This window comes from Thalassophryne amazonica, chromosome 10, assembly GCF_902500255.1.
Source record: "Thalassophryne amazonica chromosome 10, fThaAma1.1, whole genome shotgun sequence".
Lineage (NCBI taxonomy): Eukaryota > Metazoa > Chordata > Actinopteri > Batrachoidiformes > Batrachoididae > Thalassophryne > Thalassophryne amazonica.
The window spans coordinates 6,234,990-6,259,470 of record NC_047112.1 but is presented as its reverse complement, the minus strand read 5'-3'; the positions used below and the strand labels follow the sequence as shown (position 1 = coordinate 6,259,470).

At 42.7% G+C, this 24,481-nt stretch overlaps 1 long non-coding RNA gene across 1 annotated transcript; it reads left to right on the top strand.

Annotated features, from left to right (window-relative positions):
- Window positions 1-5,014: 5,014 nt before the first annotated feature.
- LOC117518265 lies at window positions 5,015-22,680 on the top strand. Its single transcript, XR_004562933.1, has 3 exons — window positions 5,015-5,027; window positions 15,578-15,582; window positions 22,550-22,680. It is a non-coding gene; the product is annotated as an uncharacterized LOC117518265 (long non-coding RNA).
- Window positions 22,681-24,481: the final 1,801 nt, after the last annotated feature.

Below are 24,481 nucleotides of genomic sequence, written 5' to 3'. Positions count from 1 at the left end.
CAGGCGAACACTGGCCAAGGCGCTCACAGAGACTGATTGAACAAAGACGACGCACAGCTTCAGAGAGTAGTGGATCCCTGCCAGATAGAGCAGCGACAGACTCAGATGCAGACTCAGAGACAACTGGAGACGCAGGCCAACAGACAGACAGAAATACAGACCAACAGATAGACAGGCCACAGGAGACATCAGACTCGGACAGCAACTCAGTAGATTTACCGACAGAAGAACCGCAGGAAGTACAACCCAGACAAAGCACAGATACACTACACATCCCTAGTGACAGCTCATCTAGTGACGGCTCACTTAGTAGCACATCTAGTAGCACATCTCAACAGTCATCAGAGCAATGATTAAGGAATTATTCAAGGGATTGACAATACTACTGGTGGTCAGTATGGGAGAAAATAGACATCCAAAACATACAACGGACTGTGCCGTGGCCATGGCCGCAATAGCAGCTAAACAAGGCATTCTAAACACAGGAAAAACATATAATTTGGTATACATTAAATCAAAAGCCTACAAGAACATAGGAATACAGGGAAAGCTGGGGGATTACATATTAGGCGAAGCCATTAGCATCAAATGTGAAGAGGAGGGAACACTCAACATAGAGGTAATTTGTGATAAAAGAGGATGCAGGGAAACCAAGCAAGACGTAACTGTTACAGTACATGAAGCCACAAAATGGGTAAAAATCAAACCAAGGAAAAAGAGGACAATTAGAAGCCTAGAAACAAGCAGTCACTTAGGGAGATGGGATCCCAGTACAGACCTAGCCCGCACACAAGGGTTGAAGACCAATTTATTTTACCAATGGTTGAAATTTTCGGCTAGGCAGATCAGTGAAAAGCCTTGCATAGCCTGTCACCGGAAAGGTGTGATACCTCAGGCTAAACCCCTACCTGATATCAACAACTGTTATAGAAGCCCCCAACATAACTCAGACCAAGCAGAATGCTATACACAATGTGTTATGAAAATGGCAGTAGGTGATGAAAAATATGCTGCCGACAGTAAACTTTGTCCAGTGCCCCTAAGTACAGAAGGAACCGTTCCACCTATGATTAAAATAGAGAAAGGGATGATACACCCATTCTGTATAGCTAAAGGCTTAGTAGCACAATACATAAGCGATTGGCAGGTAGGGACGACCCAGCCAAAACACCACATACAGTGTATGCAAAAGCAGCAAGAATACAAACCGGCCAAAACAGCATGGAACATTACCGTCTGTCACACCCTGCCAGCAGCAGGCATACAGTGTGAACAAATAGTACCGGCCACAGGGGGGTCGGTAATTGGACTGAATCTCACCCATGCTTCATGGGTATCTACTCCAAATTTAGCTAAGGGAACGGTACCCTTAGCTGACATCTTTTGGATATGCGGACAAAGAAGGAAACTCCTGTCATCGCTGTCCCCTAATTGGAAGGGCCTTTGTGCTCCTGTGATGCTCACAGGAGCTATAACAGTAATTGAAATGCCAAATTCAATACAACCCATGCCACAGAAACTTCGTAAGAAAAGAGGAATAATGACGTTTAAAACAGACTACAACATCACAGTAAGAAACGGGATACCAGAAGGGATACCCCGACAGTTAGAAGCCATAGACAGTAGCAGAGTTAAAGCAGATGAAGATGCGGATAAATGGGGATGGGCATTGGCTCTGTTCGGGGTTACTCCAAAAATCCGTTCTAGGTTCCAGGAGGTGCAGTGGATTAATTACTTGTGGTATAATCAGCAAAGATACCTGAACTGGACATTGGCAGCAGTAGGAGCCTTAACCGAACAACTGCACGCCACCTCGCTAATGACAATGCAAAATAGATTAGCTATCGAGATGATGATGGCTGATGAACAAGGAGTTTGTATTATGATCAAAGCCACCGAATGTTGCACAGCTATTCCCATGCGTACAGGGGAAGACGGAAATTTGACAGAGCTCTTAATCACACTTGAAGAGATGCAACAGGAACTGTTAAGTAACTCCATAGGAGGGAGAAATGAAACTGACGATTCTGGATACATTGTAGGGAATGGAATGAATATTGGCCCACTGTTTTCACTGTTTGGGACTCTAAGGAGAGGGTGGATATCATGGAAAGACTGGTTATACCAGATAGGTGTAATCTTGGCACTAACAGGGGTGGTGGTCTTGCTGGTAATATGTTGTGGTATTCCCTTGATAAAATTTCTGGTCAATAAATTGCTTTCATCCACAGTAGGACAGCTCCCACTGTAAGCCATCCGAGCCCTAGAAGAAAGCACAAACGAAACAGACAGAGAACCAGAATATATGGAAATGGATGAAATACCAATTATCCTCCCCGACAGCCCCCAGCTCCCTAATATTGTGGCGTACACCCCAGATAGGGAGGACTGGGATGGACCGTGCTGGGTGATATTGTAGACGAGGAAGAAGACATGCACGCACATTTACATTCACACACATGCACCCACAAAAATGAGGGATAGGATAGACAATATCTGAAAGAATGACATGGAGCTGTAATAATGAACGTATATGTATATTACTAGGACACAGGAGTATGGCTGAGAGACCAGACTCCCCTGATCAGGGACCTATGCCTGATCTGCCTCTATCAAGTCTGATTGGACTCTCAGAACTGTTTGGAGAAGAGGATATACAGGAGGGATGGTCGAGACATGATTGGTCGCCACAGCCGCCATCCATCCAGCAGCTAAACCAGTTGGCAACAGAAGGATCTTCATCGTTCCAGCACCTGGCGATGACGGCTTCACAGAATCTGCCTGCAGCAAGAGTCGGCCCGAGGACTCCACCATCACCTGAAAGACCCTTTGGACTCAGGAACAGCCATGGAGACAGTCACATGTGCCAGTGGCAACGATACCCTCCAGGGGAGGCAGCCAAGGTCGGCCATATGCAGCAACCGCCCGAGTGCATCCTAGACCCAATTCACTGCTAGGACCTGTCCCCAGCTTTCCACCCCCAAGGCAGGAGAGATATTCTGATCAGCCCAGTACCTCTGGAGGAGGATCAGCAGGGGTAGACCTTAGCCGAACTCACCCACCAGGACAGAGGGGAGCTTTGTACAGGCTGCTAAATGCCCAGAGTGTCCCACCCACTTGCCTGTGCGACATCAACAATACTCCCCCCACACACGAAATGCCTTCCCCCTTGTACTTCCTGTCCCCTGGACTGCACAACCTTAATCTGGTCATGGTCACCCCACAGGACATGGCAATCTTGGTTCGAGAGCTTCGTCTTCCACAAGAGTCTGTTCCAAAAACCTTGGAGCAGCTCCTGCCCCTCACAAATCACATTCCCCATGAGCTATTTGAGGAAATCATGCCACAACTAAGTCAGACAGCTGCATACCTGTTCAGGATACACCGTGACAATGCCAACATCTCTTGTGCTCAGGAGGGCCTCCATACTCAACTGTGTGGTCTTCAGTCTAGTATGGACATGCTAGCCTGCATGATGGAGCATATGGAAAGGGAACAGCTAGGGCTGGTCACCACCACCCTGAATGTGGGCAAGAATTCTCTGGGGGCCCTGTACAACCTGGCCAAGCAGCACAAGGAGCTGGAAAGATCCATCAGAGAACTGCACGACTGTCTGAAAGCCAGAATTCCTGATCCTTCCCCCACTACCCCTGAAAGGCCAACCTCCCCATGTTCCCCAACTTCTCCCAAAACTTCAGATGCTGAGTAAATGCTGAGGAGCGCGGACTGACGTAATGGCACTGAACACGGACTATGATCTTGGTTCTTGAGTTTGAATTGCGGACTGGTTTCAGAAATCTGAGTGTAAATAAAACAAAGAAGGATATATGTTAGTAACAAAGGTTGGGTAAATGTCTGTCCTTACCATCATCTGCGTAACACAGATAAAGCTAAATGCATACACATAGATACCACATTGCAAAGTTATAAAAAGGGGACCCTTACACGGCGTGTTTGTAGATTTAGTAGTAAAGATGCACCATAGGGACCCCTTTTTCTTAAATTATAGCATGCCTCAAGAGACATGCATCGCCTAAATTTGGCGTCTGGCCAAAAAGGGCATTAGAAAACAAGCTGAAAAAGAAGAAAAACAAAGTGGAGAATGTTGAGAAATGGCCTATAATGAAAACCATTATATGATTGACTAAGGCAAATGACTTAAGGACGGACATGAAGGGAAACCATTTATTGTGTTTATCATTTAACTAGACATAGCTGCGCTAACCTTAGAATAGTTTCTTGATTGGTTGACTAAATAGTGGTAACGTAGGCGTTATTTGATGCATTTAAGTAATACATGTGTGACTCTTTAACAAAATAATATGTAGAACCAAGTATAATGGGTTGGAGCCTCTGGTCGAGTGAGACAATAGATGCCAGAAGATGATTGGTTGCACTGATGTCAATGTAAAGCCTTTACTTTGCCATGATTAAGAGGTTGCTGTAACTTGTTTTAGGTGGCCATTTTAAGTGCCTTAAATTATACCAAAACTCAATGTTTGAATGTCACCTTGTGTTGATATAATCCAGCTAATTGATCACCTTGTGCCTTAGTATGTAGGTTCACCTGCACTTCAATATATTTACCGTGTGACGTATCACTGATATTCATATCCGCACCAGAGTTATCAGTACGTCGAGTGATGTGTTTTTCTTTTTTATTGCAATGCACAAATGAGGATGTCTTGTCAGTAAACAACCCAAGAGTATAGTTGATGTAATGGGACTCTTTCGAGTCCCAGAGGAGGGACTGTAGAAGAATTTTTAGGTCCATATTTGAACTGTGATGAACTATCAAGTGTCCTGATCCGAACTGTATGTCCTCTGGTTGAACTAGCAGGTGTTCAACCCCAAAAAAAGGGCTCTATTAGTCATTTAGTCTGTCAGGGGCTTTCCAAGGCCTTTTAGGTGCTTTCCCGCAGGCCGCGTGCAGGGGCCTCAGGCCAGCTGCACGTGTGGCTGAGGCCACGTGCGGAGGGGGCCTCAGGCCAGCTGCACCTGTGGCTGAAGGTCTTTTAAAAAAATCAGTTGTAAATCCTTCATGTTTTAATGGGAGCATTTGTCACATTGAAATAATGGCCTAACACCTGCTTAGGGTTCACTAGAGGACGCTTCCAATAGAAAACCATGTCTTGGGAATGAAATAAATAAAAAAGTCGAAGGAGGAGCGATGCCCGCGGGTCTCCAATAAATAGACGAGCGCGGTTGTCATATTCAGTCTCTCTAGAGGACTCAGTTTGTCTAAGCTTTGTGTCGAAGGCTTAAATAAACTTAAAAACTCTGTGCATTTTATCTTGCTTAAGGCTGAATTATTCTAAAGTGTTGTGTCCTCTTTCTAGCATATCACTTGCAATTAGTTTGTGTTATCTAAAAGACGACATCCTGAGAAGACCAAAAAGACGAGCCGCGACAATTGCTTAGAATGTTAGTGCGATAAGTGTTCACAGTTGTGGGTTTGTGAGCAGCGCCTAAGCAGACCTCACCAACTATGACCCAACCAAGGTCAAGTTTCTGAGCATAAGGTGCATTCTTTGGCCCGTTGCGTTGATCTCTGACCTTGTGAACTTGCAGGACATCACGGCCAAGCAGGAGGAGGATCTGTGCATCTGGATTGAGAGGGGGAATGAGGCAAGCAATAGATTTCAGGTGTGACTGGTGTTTCGCTGCTTCAGGAGTAGGTATCTCTGACCTGTCATCCGGCATGCCCTTACCAAAAAATAGTACTGATAAGTATATAAAAAGTAAACTGGAAGTATACTTGAAACATACTTGCATGTACTACTTTTTGGTAAGGGTGTGATTGCACTCAATGAGCATAGGAAGGGACACGTGACAGGTTCCATCAAGTGACTGTGCGATGAAACCTGCTGCTCTCCTCCCAGACATCTCTTTAACTCCAGAGCATGTGCGAAGAGTATAAGGAGACTCTGTGCTCTTGAGGCAGAAGATGTCGAAAAACTCTGACCTAGCGAGCGACCAGTTACTCTGGTCGTGAAGTATTGCATAAAGTTTCACGGCTTTGTCTGGCTTGCTTTTGTGATAGAACTCAATGAGACAGATTTTAGAGCAGGACAGAAAACTCAATGAATCACCACAGATCTCTGTGCATTTGTTGTTAACTGCAGGAGAGGCAGTCTCTTCTTCCTCCCCGCCGTACTCTGCACTTGGGGATGTAACAGTCCATGAGGGTGGCCCAGGATGAAGGGCTGTGACGTGTGCATCACTGTTACATTCTGAACACTGCACTGCTGCTTTACAGTCCTTTGCTAGATGCCTGTTTGACGAACAGCATCTGAAACAGATGTTATTTTCTTTTAGGAATGTTTTGCGTTCCTCCATGCTTTTAGCTCTAAAGCCTCTACAGTGTCTGAGAGGATGGGGTTTTTTGTGAATGGGACATTGCTTGTTGATGTCTGGCTTGTTGCTTGAAATGTTGTCAGCAGTGTCTGAAGTCTGTGCATGTGAGATCTCAGTCTTGCTGGCAGACACAAGGCTTTTAAGCTGTCCCTGTCTTTTCACAGGATAGTCTGGCTTCATAGCGTTGCCAGTACATAGGCTCAAAGTGAAGCTGGGGTCATTACGTGTGTGGGCTTCTCGGCAGACAAAGTCAGCAAAATATGAGAAAGGTGGGAAGACTACCTGGTGATCGATCTTATACTGGGAACCCAGAGACATCCATTTCTCTTGGAGGTTGTGAGGGAGTTTGTTGGAAATAGGGGTCACACCTCGTGCTGTGTCCAGATAAGAGAGCCCAGGCAGGTAGCCCTCTAACTTTGCAAACTCAATTTCTTTCAACAGGTCTGCGAGCTCTCTAAGCTTTAGAGGTTCTTTCACGTTAATTTTGGGAAAATGTTCTAGCTTGTCAAAAAGAGCCTTTTCAATGATCTCTGTACAGCCATAGCAGTCTTCAAGACGTAGCCATGCCATTCTTAGGCCAGTGGTGGGGTCAGTAATATGAACAGCTCTTAGCCTCTTGATGTGATCTGAAGACTTGGGTCCTAGCCATTTAACTAAAAGATCAAGCTCTTCACTAGCAGTCAGCCTTAGCTTTTCTATGGCACTGGTGAATGAGGACTTCCAGGCCCAGTAGTTTTCAGGGCGATCATCAAACTTACTAAGCCCTGAATTAACAAGCTCACGGCGCACTAAGTACCTGGCCATGTCACTCATGCCTGCATGGTCCGTGGTGCATGATGGGTGCCCTGCTTCCTTAGGAGGGGGAGAGGGCAGCTGGTTTGCTGTGCTTTGATCGTGAGTCTGATCATGAGCTGGATAGTAAGGAGAACGAAGATGCGGCTGCATATCTGTATGCTCTGCTTTGTGGATGGCTTTGATAGAAGGGGAAGTGTGGAGATGATGTGCTCTGGTTTGAGTTGGGTTATGACGAAGAGGGGAACATGACTGCACATGGGCCTGCTCTGCAGTGTATGGCTGATGGACTGCTCTGATGGAAGGGGGATAAAATGGCTGGGACTGATAGGGAGAGGGCTGACTATGGTGCATATCAGATACATGGTCAACATAGTCACTGGTCCTCTTTTGAGCAGTTTCATGAGGCAATGACACAATGTCACCTCTCCTTTCATCCAGTTCCAACTCTGCTGCCGCTGACTCCAGAATTTCAGCTTCTGCTGTGGCTGCTGCAACTACTTTTTCATGCTGCAGCGTGTGTAGCTCTGCTTCCAATCTGGCCTTTTCTAGTATTACCTCAGTCTCTCTCTTCATGAGTGTGGTGCATGCTTTTTCAGCTTCTGCTTTTGCACACGCTCTAGCTGCTTCCATGCTCGCTGAGGTCTTTCTTGAACTTGATGAACGGCTGCATGAGACTGACTTGGTTTCCAGACGATGAAAGGAGTTGGTGGATCTCACCTCTGTATTCTCTTCCATCTTGGATTTGTCACAAAGGGACATAAGACTGAAGAGGGGAGAGGATGAGAGAGCAGTTGTCTTCCTTTATGAGATCTGTTGTTGTATGTAGCCCTCTGTGTTGCTGCTTTTTCACTATTCTGTCCTCCAACGTGCGTGCCGACTATGCACGAGTTGACAGATAGCTAAACAGTCAGTAATTGCAGGTTGAATGATGAGCCAGACGAGGAGAATAAAGTTCAGTCTTCTTTACTCTGGAATGTCTTGGACACAGCTTCTGAATTACTGAATCTGTGAAACTAATCACAAAATAACATTTGGCTTAGCATATCTACCTTTGTCAGTACAATTCACGTAATTCTCAGTGACACGGCAAATCACATAAATAAAGTCAGAATATAAAGTACAAAATCCTGAGAGAGTGGTAATTAAATCAATGTATAGCTACAACATAGATAACCTGACAACACAGCAAAGGTAATGGGGTGAGCTGCTTGTTACACAGCATCACAAAGTGTACATAAACACACAATATTCAGAAACACTGAATCATTAACTTAGATTAACTATATTACTTACAAGCAATACTTCTAAAAGGCATCAAACAAGCAGATGGTTCAAGAATGCACAGGCATGAAAATGCTCTCCAGTGTATCTAAACCATGTGGCTGAACAGAAAGTTGACCACATGACCACTTTCGGCCAATGAACGCTGACTCAAGACCATTTGACCACTCTCAGCCAATGAACTGGCGGCTTCTTACAGGCTAGGAACTACCTGTGCTGCTATGTTAAAAATGACCACTAGGTGTCACTATAAAACCAGGACAAATTTCTTACTGATAACATTACACTCTCTTGTTACGCAGATGATACCCAGCTTTATCTATCCATGAAGCCAGAGGACACACACGAATTGGTTAAACTGCGGGAATGTCTTACAGACATAAAGACATGGATGACCTCTAATTTCCTGCTTTTAAACTCAGATAAAACTGAAGTTATTGTACGTGGCCCCACAAATCTTAGAAACATGGTGTCTAACCAGATTCTTACTCTGGATGGCATTACCCTGACCTCTAGTAATACTGTGAGAAATCTTGGAGGCATTTTTCATCAGGATTTGTCATTCAATGCGTATATCAAACAAATATGTAGGACTGCTTTTTTTGCATTTGCGCAATATCTCTAAAATTAGAAAGGTCTTGTCTCAGAGTGATGCTGAAAAATTAATTCATGCATTTATTTCCTCTAGGCTGGACTACTGTAATTCAATATTATCAGGTTGTCCTAAAAGTTCCCTGAAAAGCCTTCAGTTAATTCAAAATGCTGCAGCTAGAGTACTGACAGGGACTAGAAGGAGAGAGCATATCTCACCCATATTGGCCTCTCTTCATTGGCTTCCTGTTAATTCTAGAATAGAATTTAAAATTATTCTTCTTACTTATAAGGTTTTGAATAATCAGGTCCCATCTTATCTTAGGGACCTCATAGTACCATATCACCCCAATAGAGTGCTTCGCTCTCTGACTGCAGGCTTACTTGTAGTTCCTAGGGTTTGTAAGAGTAGAATGGGAGGCAGAGCCTTCAGCTTTCAGGCTCCTCTCCTGTGGAACCAGCTCCCAATTCAGATCAGGGAGACAGACACCCTCTCTACTTTTAAGATTAGGCTTAAAACTTTCCTTTTTGCTAAAGCTTATAGTTAGGGCTGGATCAGGTGACCCTGAACCATCCCTTAGTTATGCTGCTATAGACTTACACTGCTGGGGGTTTCCCATGATGCACTGAGTGTTTCTTTCTCTTCTTGCTCTGTATGCACCACTCTGCATTTAATCATTAGTCATTGCTCTCTGCTCCCCTCCATAGCATGTCTTTTTTTTTTTCCTTCCTGACTCTCTCCCTCAGCCCCAACCAGTCCCGGCAGAAGACTGCCCCTCCCTGAGCCTGGTTCTGCTGGAGGTTTCTTCCTGTTAAAAGGGAGTTTTTCCTTCCCACTGTCGCCAAGTGCTTGCTGACAGGGGGTCGTTTTGACCGTTGGGGTTTCTCCGTAATTATTGTATGGCTTTGCCTTACATTATAATGCGCCTTGGGGCAACTGTTTGTTGTGATTTGGCGCTATATAAATAAAATTGATTTGATTTCATTTGATTTGGGAAATTGTGGATGAGCCTGGACATGCCAGAACATGTCCTGTGAGGCTTCATCACGGCGTTGCTTTGCACCATGCGGCACCACCGCGACGCACGGAATTCCTCCGCACGTCTGTCTCAATGTGCCAAAAAAGTGCTGATGTCCACGTCTTCCACAATTCCTGTGGTAGTCAGACAACGTCCCAGATAAAACACAGCGTCCAGTTTGGAAATGAACGGCACATTCCACTGTTACAGGAGTTTTGGTCATGGATAGAGAAGCGGAGGAATCCCGCACGTCGCGGCGGTGCCGCATGGCACAAAGCAACGCCGTGATGAAGCCTCACAAGACATGTTCTGGCATGTCCAGGCTCATTTTGCATCACAACAAGCGTCTGCGTGACGCTCTGACGTCATGAGAACGCTTTTGGTGGATATAGTGATGACTCAACATGAGGATCATCGGGGAACGTTCATCGATGCTGATGACAGGTATGGCAAGCCAACCATGCCACTATTACCCCACTCTCAGACACGTTTCACCAAAAATATGCGATAAAAAAAACGCCGTTTTGTCAGTTATCACGGTGCTTTTTGTAGCGTAATTAAAGAGACGCTGTTTTTTACGCCACAATGGAGCCCTTAAAAAATGCCGTAAAAACTCTGTTCAGATGCCCACAACGCGTGTAAAATACGCGCGTCTGTGCACTTCACAACGAGCGTAAAAAACTGTGTTTGTATGGTATGATAATTATCTCCAGCCTCCTTTTCTCTCAGCCACTGAACTTGAAGTGTTTGTGTCCAATCACTGATCAAGACGAGCAGACAGAATCAGTCCAGCACAGATCTATTTGCGGCAAAGTTTGCTCCAACTTACCTGTAAATTTTGGGGGGTTCGGCAGAAAAATATGTCATAAATTAACATCCTCTTTCATACATCGTTTCATTGGGGTTTTTTTTTATTAAATACGTTTCTCTCCTTATTTATTTGAAGGATTTTATGAGTGGATTTTGTAATTACAGTCGTGTCGTAGCTGTAAGACTCCCATTTAGCTTTCAGCTCTTTTTTTTTTATTTAACCAGAAAAATTCCCTTTGAGATTAAGAACATCTTTTCCAAAGGAGTCCTGGTCAAGATAAACAGCAGCAAATACAAAGTACAGTTACACTTTTACACAAACAAAGGGCAAATAAAAAGATGATAAAAATTTAAATTACAGGCATACTATAAAAAGCAAGTGCAAATTATGGAGCCTCAAGTGCTCTAATGTGGATTTAAAAGCACTCAGTGAAATTAATACGTTTTATTTCCACTCCTCTTGCAATTTATTCCAGGCAAAAGCAGTCAAGGAAGTCAGTTTGGACAGTTTCAGTTCAGATTGGAGAACGTTCCAATCAGAGGGAGCTGAAAAACTAAAGGCATTCTTTCCAGTTTCGGTGAAGACACGAGTTACATGGAAACATAACATGTCATTAAGAGCTTTTCCTCACAGAGAGAGATTTAATAACTTTCCAAAATTTCTGTGGCTGTTTGGGTTATTAGTGGTGACAGACAAAGACGATGGACTCAGTGATGACAGTGTAGATGTTCACCATCATTGTTTGTGGCAGGTCGAACGTCCTCAGCTGCCGTAGAAAGTACATCTTCTGTTTTGCTCTCTTGGTGAGAGAGCTGACGTTCAGCTCCTACTTGAGGTCCTGGTGATGGCGATCCACAGGTAGCAGAAGGACTCTACAATGGCAACTGGGGAGTCACACAGAACTTGGTTCTTTCAGAAGTCAACAACCATCTCCACTGTCTTGAGGGTATTGAGCTCCAGCTTGTTCAGTTTGCTGCAGGACACCACGTGACCGATCTCCGTCTGTAGACAGACTCGTTCCCATCAGAGATGAGTCAGATGAGGGTCATATCATCCGTGAACTTCAGGAGCTTCACAGACTGGTGACTGGAGGTGCAGCTGTTGGTGTACAGGAAGAAGAGTAGAGGGGAAAGGATGCACCCATGGGGGGATCCGGGGATGAATGTGGAGGCCATGAAGCCTGCTGCCACCTGGCAGGTCTCCAGTGAGCAGTGGAAATTATGACATATACTTGATCTCAGAGTGGAGAAATTATGTGGAGACATTATGTTTACACTCCAGTTACATCAGACAGCAATTAGTCCACAATTATTACTTGTTTACCGTAATAATGGCACACATCAGAATTAAAGACAGCACATACACATTTGACATTGTTTATGTGCACTAAGTTTGAAGAAGTCCGTTATCCAAATTGAGACAAGTGGGTGAAGGTCACGCAGCAACCCTGAGATGTGCCAGCGTCAGCTTGGGGGGAGGAACGGAGGCCAGCTGCCGCTAAAACTGCACCGCCACTGCAGAAGGGGAAAGGAGTGACATAAGCAGACGCCGGAGTCGGGAGTATTTGATGGGGGATAGGAGGGGGGTAGGGGGAATGGAGCATGCTTCAGTCCTGTGAAAACCGTTTATTGTCTTTGTGAGTTGAGATAAGAAACAGCCAAATGATCCCCAGGCTGAAGAAATTCGTCTGGAGGGAAAACAGTCGGGCAATTTGACCTTCAGACTTGATAAGCCTGTAGTGTTATGGTTTGAGCAGTGAAAAACACTTTTAACAGTTTCACTTGAACAACCAAATCCCATTTATGAATTAAGAATATTCCCAATTATAATTTAAAAATATTCACCGGCCTCTGAAATCTTCCAACTTCAAAAATTAACTTCGATAACAGATAATCAGGTAACTGAAAAATTATCTTTGATAAAGATAAAATGAAAAACCACCCAGACATGTATCGGAAGTAACAGATAACAAATAACTTCCAGTATTGTCATCTATTAACAAACTGAATTTGAGTTTTAACACCACAATCACTTCTGGGAGTATCAAAAGTGACAACAGACCCAAACAAGGAGCCCACACTTCTGTCTTTGAACATCTTGCCCCCTGCTGGAAGTTCTTGTTTACTACATGGCTTCCAGCACAGAGGCAAGCCACAAAGCCCAACTCTCTATCAAATCACAATGGTCAGGCGGAGGTCTTGGAAAATAAAGCCATGCTGACTTATGGTTTGGTGTGAATACTGATAGAATAAATCCATTAATGTCAATTCTGTCATTTGTACAAAGTTAAAATATAACTTATATCTTTTAATGTTGAATAATGCACTAATTCTGAAGTTTTGAAACAAACAGATTGCAAAGGATTCTGGGTAAAATGTGCCTCTTCTGCTAAAAACTGATTGGTTGAGTCATTCATTATGTAAACCAACATGTTAATGTGTCGTGTGTTGGTGTTTACAGATAAATGTGCTTTTGTAAAATATTCCATTTTTTATTTGTAAAAACGGGCATTTTTACCGAGCCCTGGAAGTGTCATCGCAAAATGTTTCGCATGTGGCGAGAATGTGTGCACGTTTTATGATGTTATGCGCACATTTTATGATGTGCGCATGCTTTATTATATTGTAAAATGTGCACTCACTATTGTCTTGAAACATAAATGTTGGCTATTCACCCTATTGATGTTTCAAATCCCGCAAAACCTCGGAGAGGTTGCCGCACTGCAAGATCTCAGAACACAGAACTGCATTGAGATGCTCTGATCACGCTGCACTTTAACTGCTGCACACGGACAACAGCATTAACATCGCAACATAAAACTATTTTTTATATTGTGCCTAAAACGCTCGTGAATATATTCTCTGGGTTTATAGACGTTGTTATTGCGTGTGTTTTATGTAAACATGTGAGAATCACAGTCTGTCTCTCCGTTATTTTCAATGTGAGCTGCTGTGAGCTACAATCGCTTCCTGATCATGTCGTTCTGGGGGAAAGTGAAGTTTGCTCTTTAACATCTTATTGTTCTTTACAACACTGTTTGTCCTCTTTGTTCAAGACTAATATATATAATATGTCTGAAATTTGGTTTGCGCTTATTAAATTCCACGCAGATTAAAGGTAACAGACAGATTTTATTATAATTGTTTTAGCAAGTTTTCAGGGTATCATGCAGCAGTCTCTTATTAACGTGATGAAAAGCATAAAAAATACATTTTTGTAGTATAAAATTCATTTACAACTGTCATCGTGTTGATTCTCTATATGTTGACTGCAGCGACTCTGTGGCACACAAGGGATTATGGGATATGTCAATAGGGTGAATGACCACTACTGGCCAGTAGATGGCAGTAGAGACCTTGAAAACTTGCAAAAGAAAATCCAGATAATCCGTGTCTGCTACATTTAAGATGCATGGAATTTAATAAATGGAGACACAGTAACAATGTCTATAAACCCAGAGAATATATTCACGAGAGTTTTAGGCACTAGAGTTTAATGCTGTTGTCCGTATAGCCTTATCAGAGTGTTTCAAATGCATTTCTCATGTCGTGAACGTACTGAGATTACCCTATCACCCATAATGCACTGCTGGGCACAGCATACGAGGTCTGTTAGAAAAGTACCTGACCTTTTTATTTTTTTTCAAAAACCTGATGGGTTTGAATCACGTGTGCTTGCATGAGCAAACCTTGAACCTTCGTGCGCATACGTGAATTTTTTCACGCCTGTCAAATGCGTCATTTCCTGGTAAGCAGCCTTTGTGTGAGGTGTGTGTAGTCTCTCGTCGGATTTTCTTTGCAAGGTAAATGGCGGAACAACTGGAGCAGCGCGACTGCATCAGATTTTGCCAGAAACTGGGCGACAGCCAGGTGGAAACCATTTGGAAGATTCAGACGGCTTTCGGTGATGATGCTATGAGCATCACACAGATTAAGGAGTGGTACAACCAGTTTAAAGACTTCTGCACAACGGTGGAGAGCGAGCCACGCTCCGGGCGGCCATCAACATGCAGAAATGACCAGATCATTTCCAAAATGAACGCTGTGTTGATGTAGGACCGTCGTGTGACTATCCGAGAAATTGGAAGAGGTCGACATCAGAACTTTTTCGGCACATTCCACTGTGACAGAAGATTTGGCCATGAAAAGAGTTGCAGCGAAATTTATGCCGATGGCTTCAGCACGAAGCTGCTGATGGAGCAAAAGCGCCACTGCGTTGAAGTCTCACAGGACATGCTGGACTCCGAAAAATGATGCCCACCTCTTCCACCATTCGTAAGATTCAGACGGCTTTCGGTGGCTTTTCAGTCATGTGACTATCCAAGAAATTGTGGAAGAGGTGGGCATGTCACAACATGTCCTGTGAGGCTTCAACACGGAGGCGGTTTTGCTCCGTCAGCTTCTTTTCTGTTGTGTGGACCGCTGAAGAGGAGGTACTGCTGGCCCACCACCACCAGAGGGCGCCCTGCTTGAAGTGCGGGCTTCAAGCACGAGAGGGCGTCGGAGCAACAGAGAGTGACAGCTGTCACTCATCAACAGCACCAGCTGTCACTCATTCTACTATCATCATCCACATCACCATAAAAGCCGGACTGCAACTCCACCTCCCCGCCGAGAAATCAGCTGCCACTCAGGTAACCTTCTCTGCTGTGATTTTCTGCATATTTGTTCTGTGTGCAGCCATTCGCCCTGTGGATACAGTCTTCTGCTGGATTGGCGTACAGTGTGGGTTGCAACGTCTTCGCCTCTCACTCCTTCCAGAGAAGCGACTGACAGGAGCTGCATGGGTGTTTCTGTTTCTGGAGGTGGAGGTTCTCCCTCCCGGAGGAACTAAGTACGGAGAGATTACTGGGTGTGTATCCACACACCCACCATTAACTGTTTCTGCCAGCAATACCAGGTCTGACAGCTGGAGACGGTGGCCACCTGGGACCCAGGACTTGGCGGCTCCGGTGTTCTTCAGATCCGTAGGCGGTGGAAGCCGTGTGGGATCCGGCTGTTCTCTGGACAGACGTCTTCTATCCTCGAGCCTGCCCACACGTCACCTTGTGTATGATTGACTCTACTCCTCAACTGCAATTGTCTGTATTTCGTTGTGCAAATTCACAACATTAAATTGTTACTTTTTGACTTAATCCATTGTCCGTTCATTACCGCCCCCTGTTGTGGGTCCGTGTCACTACACTTTCCCAACACTTTTCATGGCCCAAACCTTCTGTCACAGTGGAATGTGCCGAAAAAGTTCTGATGTCCACCTCTTCCGCAATTTCATGGATGGTCACACAACGGTCCCGCATCACCACACCATTCACTTTGGAAATGATCTGGTCATTTTAGCATGTTGATGGCCGCCCGGAGTGTGGCTCGCTCTCCACCATTGTGTGGCCGTCTTTAAACCGGTTGCACCGCTCCTTAATCTGTGTGATGCCCATAGCATCGTCACCGAAAGCCGTCTAAATAATCCAAATGGTTTCCACCTGGCTGTCGCCCAGTTTCTGGCAAAATTTAATGCAGTCATGCTGCTCCAGTTGTTCCGTCTTTTTCCTTGGAATGAAAAAACGCCGAGCGCAGGACACACACCTCACACAAAGGCTGCTTACCAGGAAATGACGCAATCAACAGGTGTGAAAAAATTCACGCATGCGCATGAAGGTTCAAGGTTGGCTCATGCAAGCACACGTGATTCAAATCCATCAGGTTTTTGTTAAAAATAAAAAGATCGGATATACTTTTCTAACAGACCTCGTACACGTACAAAATTGATTAATGTGCACTTATTTCTCAATATCTTAACACCACACTTTAAAATGTTGAAGTGCCAGCGACTGTGACCTTGACAGTTTTATCTAAAACAATTCACAATATTACACACAATGGGCCTCATGTATCAACGTTGTGCACTTGTGGCGTAAATTTACGGTGTAAATTTGAAGTACACCAAAGTTGCCGTGACATGTATCAAGCAGTGCGCACCTGCCCATTTCCGGCGTACGCCCAACGTGCCCTTGATAAATGCGGCGGGTCAAAAGCGGCCGTCGTATTAATTGTTTTGTAGTATAATCAAAAAAGTGTTGCAGTGGTCCCTCGTTTATCGTGGGAGTTACGTTCTAAAAATAGCCCGCAATAAGTGAAATCCGCAAAGTAGTCAGCATTATTTTTTACAATTATTATAGACGTTTTAAGGTTGTAAAACCCCTCACTACACACTTTATACACTTTTCTCAATCAGGCATGAACATTTTCTCACTTTTTGTCTCGTGTGTAAACACTCTCAAAGTTCAAACCTTAGTAGAAAAATAAGACCAACTTGTTTTCAGGCCCAAACATTTGTTTGAGAAATAAAAATAGAACGTTTTCCTATAAATAATTATGATGGCTTTTAGAACTAACAAATTTAATTTTAACGACCAACGTACGAGGTTGGACACATAAGAAATTATTAATAGTGACTGACCAGTATTTCACAGTTCCTCTGATCGCGCCTCTTTGTCCTGACGCCGCGCCTTTTTCCACTGAGTCAAACCTCGCTGTAGGTGTCTGTTTCCGAGTGACAAACACAGTTATGAGTAGTTGTTGGCGCTCTTTTTTCTTCTGGACGAGAAGATTCTTATAAACAGACACGCAGAACACAGAACACTGTAAAAAAAAAAGGCATGCAAAATTGGACTAAAAACTCCGTGGGACTGCGAGGCCGCGTTATAGCGAGGGACCACTGTATTCTCTTTTCACATGTCAATAATTCTTGACATGTGGATATTTGCTAGCTCAGTTAATAAGACACGCCTAATTTTTCAGATTTCTTTATTTTTAAAATGTATTTCTTTATTTATTTTATTGTGACAAACGAATGGAGAAGACAAAACCTGATTGCAGCACGGATGAAGGGAATGACAACACTACAGTTGTAATGATCAGTTCCATTGTCTAAAACGATCACACCACATAAAGTTAAGCTCAGCGCTGCTCTGGCTCCAGGCTCGAAGTCTGGAGAAAAAGGCGAGCAGCGCTTTCTTTGCGGTCAGCGCTGTGGCCACGGATCGTACTCGATAGTCCAACAATCCTGCAAAGGTGGGATTTGTATTAATTATTATGCAGTATAATCAAGAAAGTGTTATTTATGTAACATATGCATTGATTTGTATGATGGCACTGTTTATCAGGCCGATCATTTTCATTTTTATGTGGATTCCAGCGCTGGTTCATTTTGGTGTATATTTACGCCACCTCTCGACCTGGTGTATATTTTCAGCGCACCGTACGCCAACGACCACATTGATAAATGCCAAGTGGTGCAGCCAGTTTGGCGTACACCCCATATACACTCAAATATCGCCGTACGCAACGCTGATACATGAGACCCTCATGATACTTTTCTTTGCCTGACCTTTGCCCTTTCCTACAAAATACACTTCTTCCTCACACATTATTGTGACTGCTCTGGCAGGTTTAAAAACTTCTGTTTTTGGTGCAAAAGCATGATCTGGTGTACTTTTCACTCCACATCTCTCTTGCCTTTTTGTAAAATCACTGGTGTTCTCTTTTATGGTATCAAATGACTTTGTTGTGGAGTTCAACTGTAATTTTCCAGAGAAGTTAACTGTCTCTCTCCACATTTTTAAGTGTTCAGGTGATGCTGGATCTTTGGTCATTGTCTGTGGTCTGGTGAGTGTAGGGAGGTAGAAAAGGCGCACTTGCTGTAGCTTCAGCATTATCTCTGGCTGGGTTCTGCGGAGGGGCCTCTGGCTCCCTCCCGGTGTCTCGTTATCAATTTAATTTTTATTATAAAAGACGCTTTTAAGATCATCTTGTCCCTGCTTCAGTTTGTTTTTGACTTTATTCTCAGCCTCATGTCACCTGTAGGCTTTACCTTTCCACTTTAGTGCATTTTCTAACCCACATTTTTTTTTTTTTTTTTTTTTGCAGAGTCCTTAGCTTTCATCTTTATATTTTCCACTAATTCTGTTGTTGTTTCTGGCTGTAATTTCCCTGAGAAATTGAACTGTTTTTGCCACATGCTTAAATGTTTAGATGACCCGGGATATTTAACCTCCATATACCTGAAATCATTAGACTGTGGTTGTGTGTCATGTTTACTGTGAGAACAACAGCAGTTACCCATTTATCTGTTCGTGGGGTTATCTCATAGGGAGATCTAAATGAACAGGCTGTTGTTCTTTTTTCACTGTTTGGTCACCGATCAGTCTGAAAAGTGTCACCACTTCGACCTCTAAGAGGTGGGTGACCTTGCTTATGGCTTCTTTCCAGACTCGTAGGTTCACAAACAGGTGTGGTGCGTGTAGAACGCTTACAGCCTACTTCACAGACAGGGCTTTGTTTCTGCCAGTGGGTTAAAACTGGTGACAGGCCCCTGTGATTCAGTTGAGCATATTCTCAGTCATAAAAACACACACATTCACACAAACACATTCACACCGCTGCGCTTCAGCTTTTATCAAGTTTTAGCTCCACTGTTATCACGCTTCTGCTCCAACCGGTTTTTATATCTGAATTTTACGACTCGCCCACCGAAGGTTTCACCGACCTAACACTGTACACTTTTTACGCGCTGTTCCGGACCTGAAAGTGGTCTTTCAGTTGTCTCTTGCTTTGTAACCACTGCCGGCTCAATCTGGAGCCAACAGCCACATCAGGTGTCTGACACAGCGGGAATGCAGCGCGAGCACGCGGCTCTGTAACAGATGGTCTTTAACCGCTGCGCCACCTGACTTTTCTCTTTCTCGTGGACCTTTTATTAATTGAACATCTATCAATCAATCAATTCAATCAATTTTTTTATATAGCGCCAAATCACAACAAACAGTTGCCCCAAGGCGCTTTATATTGTAAGGCAAGGCCATACAATAATTATGTAAAACCCCAACGGTCAAAACGACCCCCTGTGAGCAAGCACTTGGCTACAGTGGGAAGGAAAAACTCCCTTTTAACAGGAAGAAACCTCCAGCAGAACCAGGCTCAGGGAGGGGCAGTCTTCTGCTGGGACTGGTTGGGGCTGAGGGAGAGAACCAGGAAAAAGATATGCTGTGGAGGGGAGCAGAGATCGATCACTAATGATTAAATGCAGAGTGGTGCATACAGAGCAAAAAGAGAAAGAAACACTCAGTGCATCATGGGAACCCCCCAGCAGTCTAAGTCTATAGCAGCATAACTAAGGGATGGTTCAGGGTCACCTGATCCAGCCCTAACTATAAGCTTTAGCAAAAAGGAAAGTTTTATGCCTAATCTTAAAAGTAGAGAGGGTGTCTGTCTCCCTGATCTGAATTGGGAGCTGGTTCCACAGGAGAGGAGCCTGAAAGCTGAAGGCTCTGCCTCCCATTCTACTCTTACAAACCCTAGGAACTACAAGTAAGCCTGCAGTCTGAGAGCGAAGCGCTCTAATGGGGTAATATGGTACTACAAGGTCCCTAAGATAAGATGGGACCTGATTATTCAAAACCTTATAAGTAAGAAGAAGAATTTTAAATTCTATTCTAGAATTAACAGGAAGCCAATGAAGAGAGGCCAACACGGGTGAAATATGCTCTCTCCTGCTAGTCCCCGTCAGTACTCTAGCTGCAGCATTTTGAATTAACTGAAGGCTTTTTAGGGAACTTTTAGGACAACCTGATAATAATGAATTACAATAGTCCAGCCTAGAGGAAATAAATGCATGAATTAGTTTTTCAGCATCACTCTGAGACAAGACCTTTCTGATTTTAGAGATATTGCGTAAATGCAAAAAGGCAGTCCTACATATTTGTTTAATATGCGCTTTGAATGACATATCCTGATCAAAAATGACTCCAAGATTTCTCACAGTATTACTAGAGGTCAGGGAAATGCCATCCAGAGTAAAGATCTGGTTAGACACCATGCTTCTAAGATTTGTGGGGCCAAGTACAATAACTTCAGTTTTATCTGAGTTTAAAAGCAGGAAATTAGAGGTCATCCATGTCTTTATGTCTGTAAGACAATCCTGCAGTTTAGCTAATTGGTGTGTGTCCTCTGGCTTCATGGATAGATAAAGCTGGGTATCATCTGCGTAACAATGAAAATTTAAGCAATACCGTCTAATAATACTGCCTAAGGGAAGCATGTATAAAGTGAATAAAATTGGTCCTAGCACAGAACCTTGTGGAACTCCATAATTAACTTTAGTCTGTGAAGAAGATTCCCCATTTACATGAACAAACTGTAATCTATTAGACAAATATGATTCAAACCACCGCAGCGCAGTGCCTTTAATACCTATGGCATGCTCTAATCTCTGTAATAAAATTTTATGGTCAACAGTATCAAAAGCAGCACTGAGGTCTAACAGAACAAGCACAGAGATGAGTCCACTGTCCGAAGCCATAAGAAGATCATTTGTAACCTTCACTAATGCTGTTTCAGTACTATGATGAATTCTAAAACCTGACTGAAACTCTTCAAATAGACCATTCCTCTGCAGATGATCAGTTAGCTGTTTTACAACTACCCTCTCAAGAATTTTTGAGAGAAAAGGAAGGTTGGAGATTGGCCTATAATTAGCTAAGATAGCTGGGTCAAGTGATGGCTTTTTAAGTAATGGTTTAATTACTGCCACCTTAAAAGCCTGTGGTACATAGCCAACTAACAAAGATAGATTGATCATATTTAAGATTGAAGCATTAAATAATGGTAGGACTTCCTTGAGCAGCCTGGCAGGAATGGGGTCCAATAAACATGCCGATGGTTTGGATGAAGTAACTAATGAAAATAACTCAGACAGAACAATCGGAGAGAAAGAGTCTAACCAAATACCGGCATCACTGAAAGCAGCCAAAGATAACGATACATCTTTGGGATGGTTATGAGTAATTTTATTTTATCATATGTCCGACACTGCTAGACATTTTCTCTTAGATTCTTTTCCACAACGTAATATTTCTTCTGTTACCTCGGTCTTTGTTTAGAATACGCCCTCTCCTCCTGCTAGCTTGTCCATCAGCGCAGCATCCATGCGGGGAGAGCAGACGAATTTCCACAGAAAACCAGGTCGATATAGTCCGTCTCATCCGCCTGTCTTGTGCACGTTAGGGATTTCAACAGCCTCGTCGCCAATTCAGTTATGTTTCTCACTTACATTAACAGCATTAAATAATTAGCTGAACCACGAGATACAGTTTCAGGACTTTTACTGTTCAAGTGCAAATTCAGTTAACAGGTATCAATGCGCTGACACATCACTCAACCAAACATGTTCACTGACAACTGTGCTAGCCAACAAAAAGTAGAATAGAATAGAATAGAATAGAATAGAATAGAATAGAATAGAATTTATTATTATCATTGTACATGACACCAGAAAAAAAATATTGTGCATAGCAATGAAATGAAAAACAATCTCTTAAAAGCACAACAAAAAGTAGAATAGAATAGAATAGAATTTATTATTATCATTGTACATGACACCAGAAAAAAATACTGTGCATAGCAATGAAATGAAAAACAATATGTTAAAAGCACAACAAAAAGTAGAATAGAATAGAATAGAATTTATTATTATCATTGTACATGACACCAGAAAAAAAAATACTGTGCATAGCAATGAAATGAAAAACAATCTCTTAAAAGCACAATTAAAATAAATAAATAAAATAAATAAATAACCCTAAAAAATTCTACATAAACCTAGTTAAAAACACTCAATCGCAATCATAAAATGGCAGGTCCAGCAGCATTCAGTGCACAAATAGCTCTTCCCACAAAGCTATTTTTAAGTCTGTTTGTTCTGGCCTTAAGTGCCCTGTATCATCTGCCTGATGGCAGCAATTCAAACAAATAGCATCCAGGATGGGAGGGGTCTGTGATTATAGTCCTTGCCTTCCTGAGACAACAACTTGTATACAAGTTGTATCCAAGTATCCAAGTTCATTTATATACATAATGAACAGAAGGGGACCTAGTATTGAGCCCTGTGGCACCCCCTTGTGGACAGTTGTATATTCAGAACAAACACCACACTTAATGCAGAGTCCTGCCACTTAAATAATTAGCAAACCAGGAAACTGCATGATCTGACTTGCCAAAACAAAGAAATGTCTGCTGTAAAACAGCATGATCGACAGTATCAAAAGCTTTTGACAAGTCGATAAAAAGTGAGGCACAATACTGTTTTGTTTTTGTCTTTTTTTTTTTCAAGAGAAACAAGTATGTCATTGATCACTTTAGTTGCTGCAGTAAATAGGGCTGTGCTTTTTTATAAAGCCTGATTACAAATTTGAGAGCAGGTCTTTTGAATTTAAGAACGCTTTTAGCTGGTCACAAATGAGAGATTCAAGAATTTTTGACAAGACACAAGTTTGATATTGGCCTGTAGTTGGTTAGAACAGCAGTATTCCCTCCTTTTAATAAAGGAGTAACAAAAGCAGATTTCCAAACAGATGGAATTTCTTTATTTTGGATTGTAGGATTAAAAAGAATTGTTAATGGTTGCGCTATAAAATCAGCTGCAATTTTTAAAAAATATGGCTCTATCATGTCTGGTCCAGGAGATTTCCTGTAATCTAATGTTTTGAGAGCTTTATGAACTTGCTGCACTGTAAAAGGATCAAAATTGAAAGAATCTCCAAAAGACAATGGAGGGTCTCTGCAGGAAGTCACATGAACTGCTCCTAAAGAGTCACATAAAGAAGCAGATGAAACAAAATGCTTATTAAAGCAGTGTAATAAACAAAATGTTTATTAAAGCAGTGTAAAATTTCACTTTTATCATAGACAGGGCCTGAATCTGTTATGACAAATTTTGGTAGAGACTGGTAAAATTTGTTTACAGATAGAGACCTAATCATTTTCCAAAATTCGTTTGGATTATTGAGATTCTCCGTTGTGACGGATAAGTAATATTCTGATTTAGTCTTTTTAAGAAGAGAGGTACATTTATTTCTTAATTGTTGAAAAACAGACCAATCAGTGGCAGAGTCACCTTTTCTGGCTTTGGCCCAAGAAATGTTGCGCTGATGGATTAAATCGGACAATTCTGCAGAAAACCGGGGATTTTCACGTCCCTTCACTCTACATTTCCTGATGGGAGCATGCTTCTTTACAATATGCATAAAACTTTTCCTAAAGAAACTCCAAGCAAGCTCGACATCAGGCAACAGATTTATTTGCCCCCAACTGGCCAAAGATAAATCATGATGAAAAGCTTGTTCATTAAATGTTTTAAAATTATGCTTGTTAACAATGCAGGGTTCAGATTTGGGAATTTTACAGCTCCTTGAAGTAGCAACAACACAATGGTCACTCAAGTCATTGCAAAAGACACCCAGGCATGAGAATTTGTGAGGGACATTGGTAAGAAATATGTCAATCAAAGTGGATTTATCAGGACAGAAAAGGGAGTTTTTCCTTCCCACTGTTGCCAAGTGCTTGCTCACAGGGGGTCATTTTGACCCTTGGGGTTTTTCCGTAATTATTGTATGGCTTTGCCTTACACTATAAAGCGCCTTGGGGCAGCTATTTGTTTTGATTTGGTGCTATATAAATAAAATTGATTTGATTTGATTTGATTTGACTTTTAATATTTGGCCTAGTGGGTTGATTAACCAACTGGCTAAGATAAATGGAGTTACAAAATTATTTAAATTCATCAGAAGCCATATTTA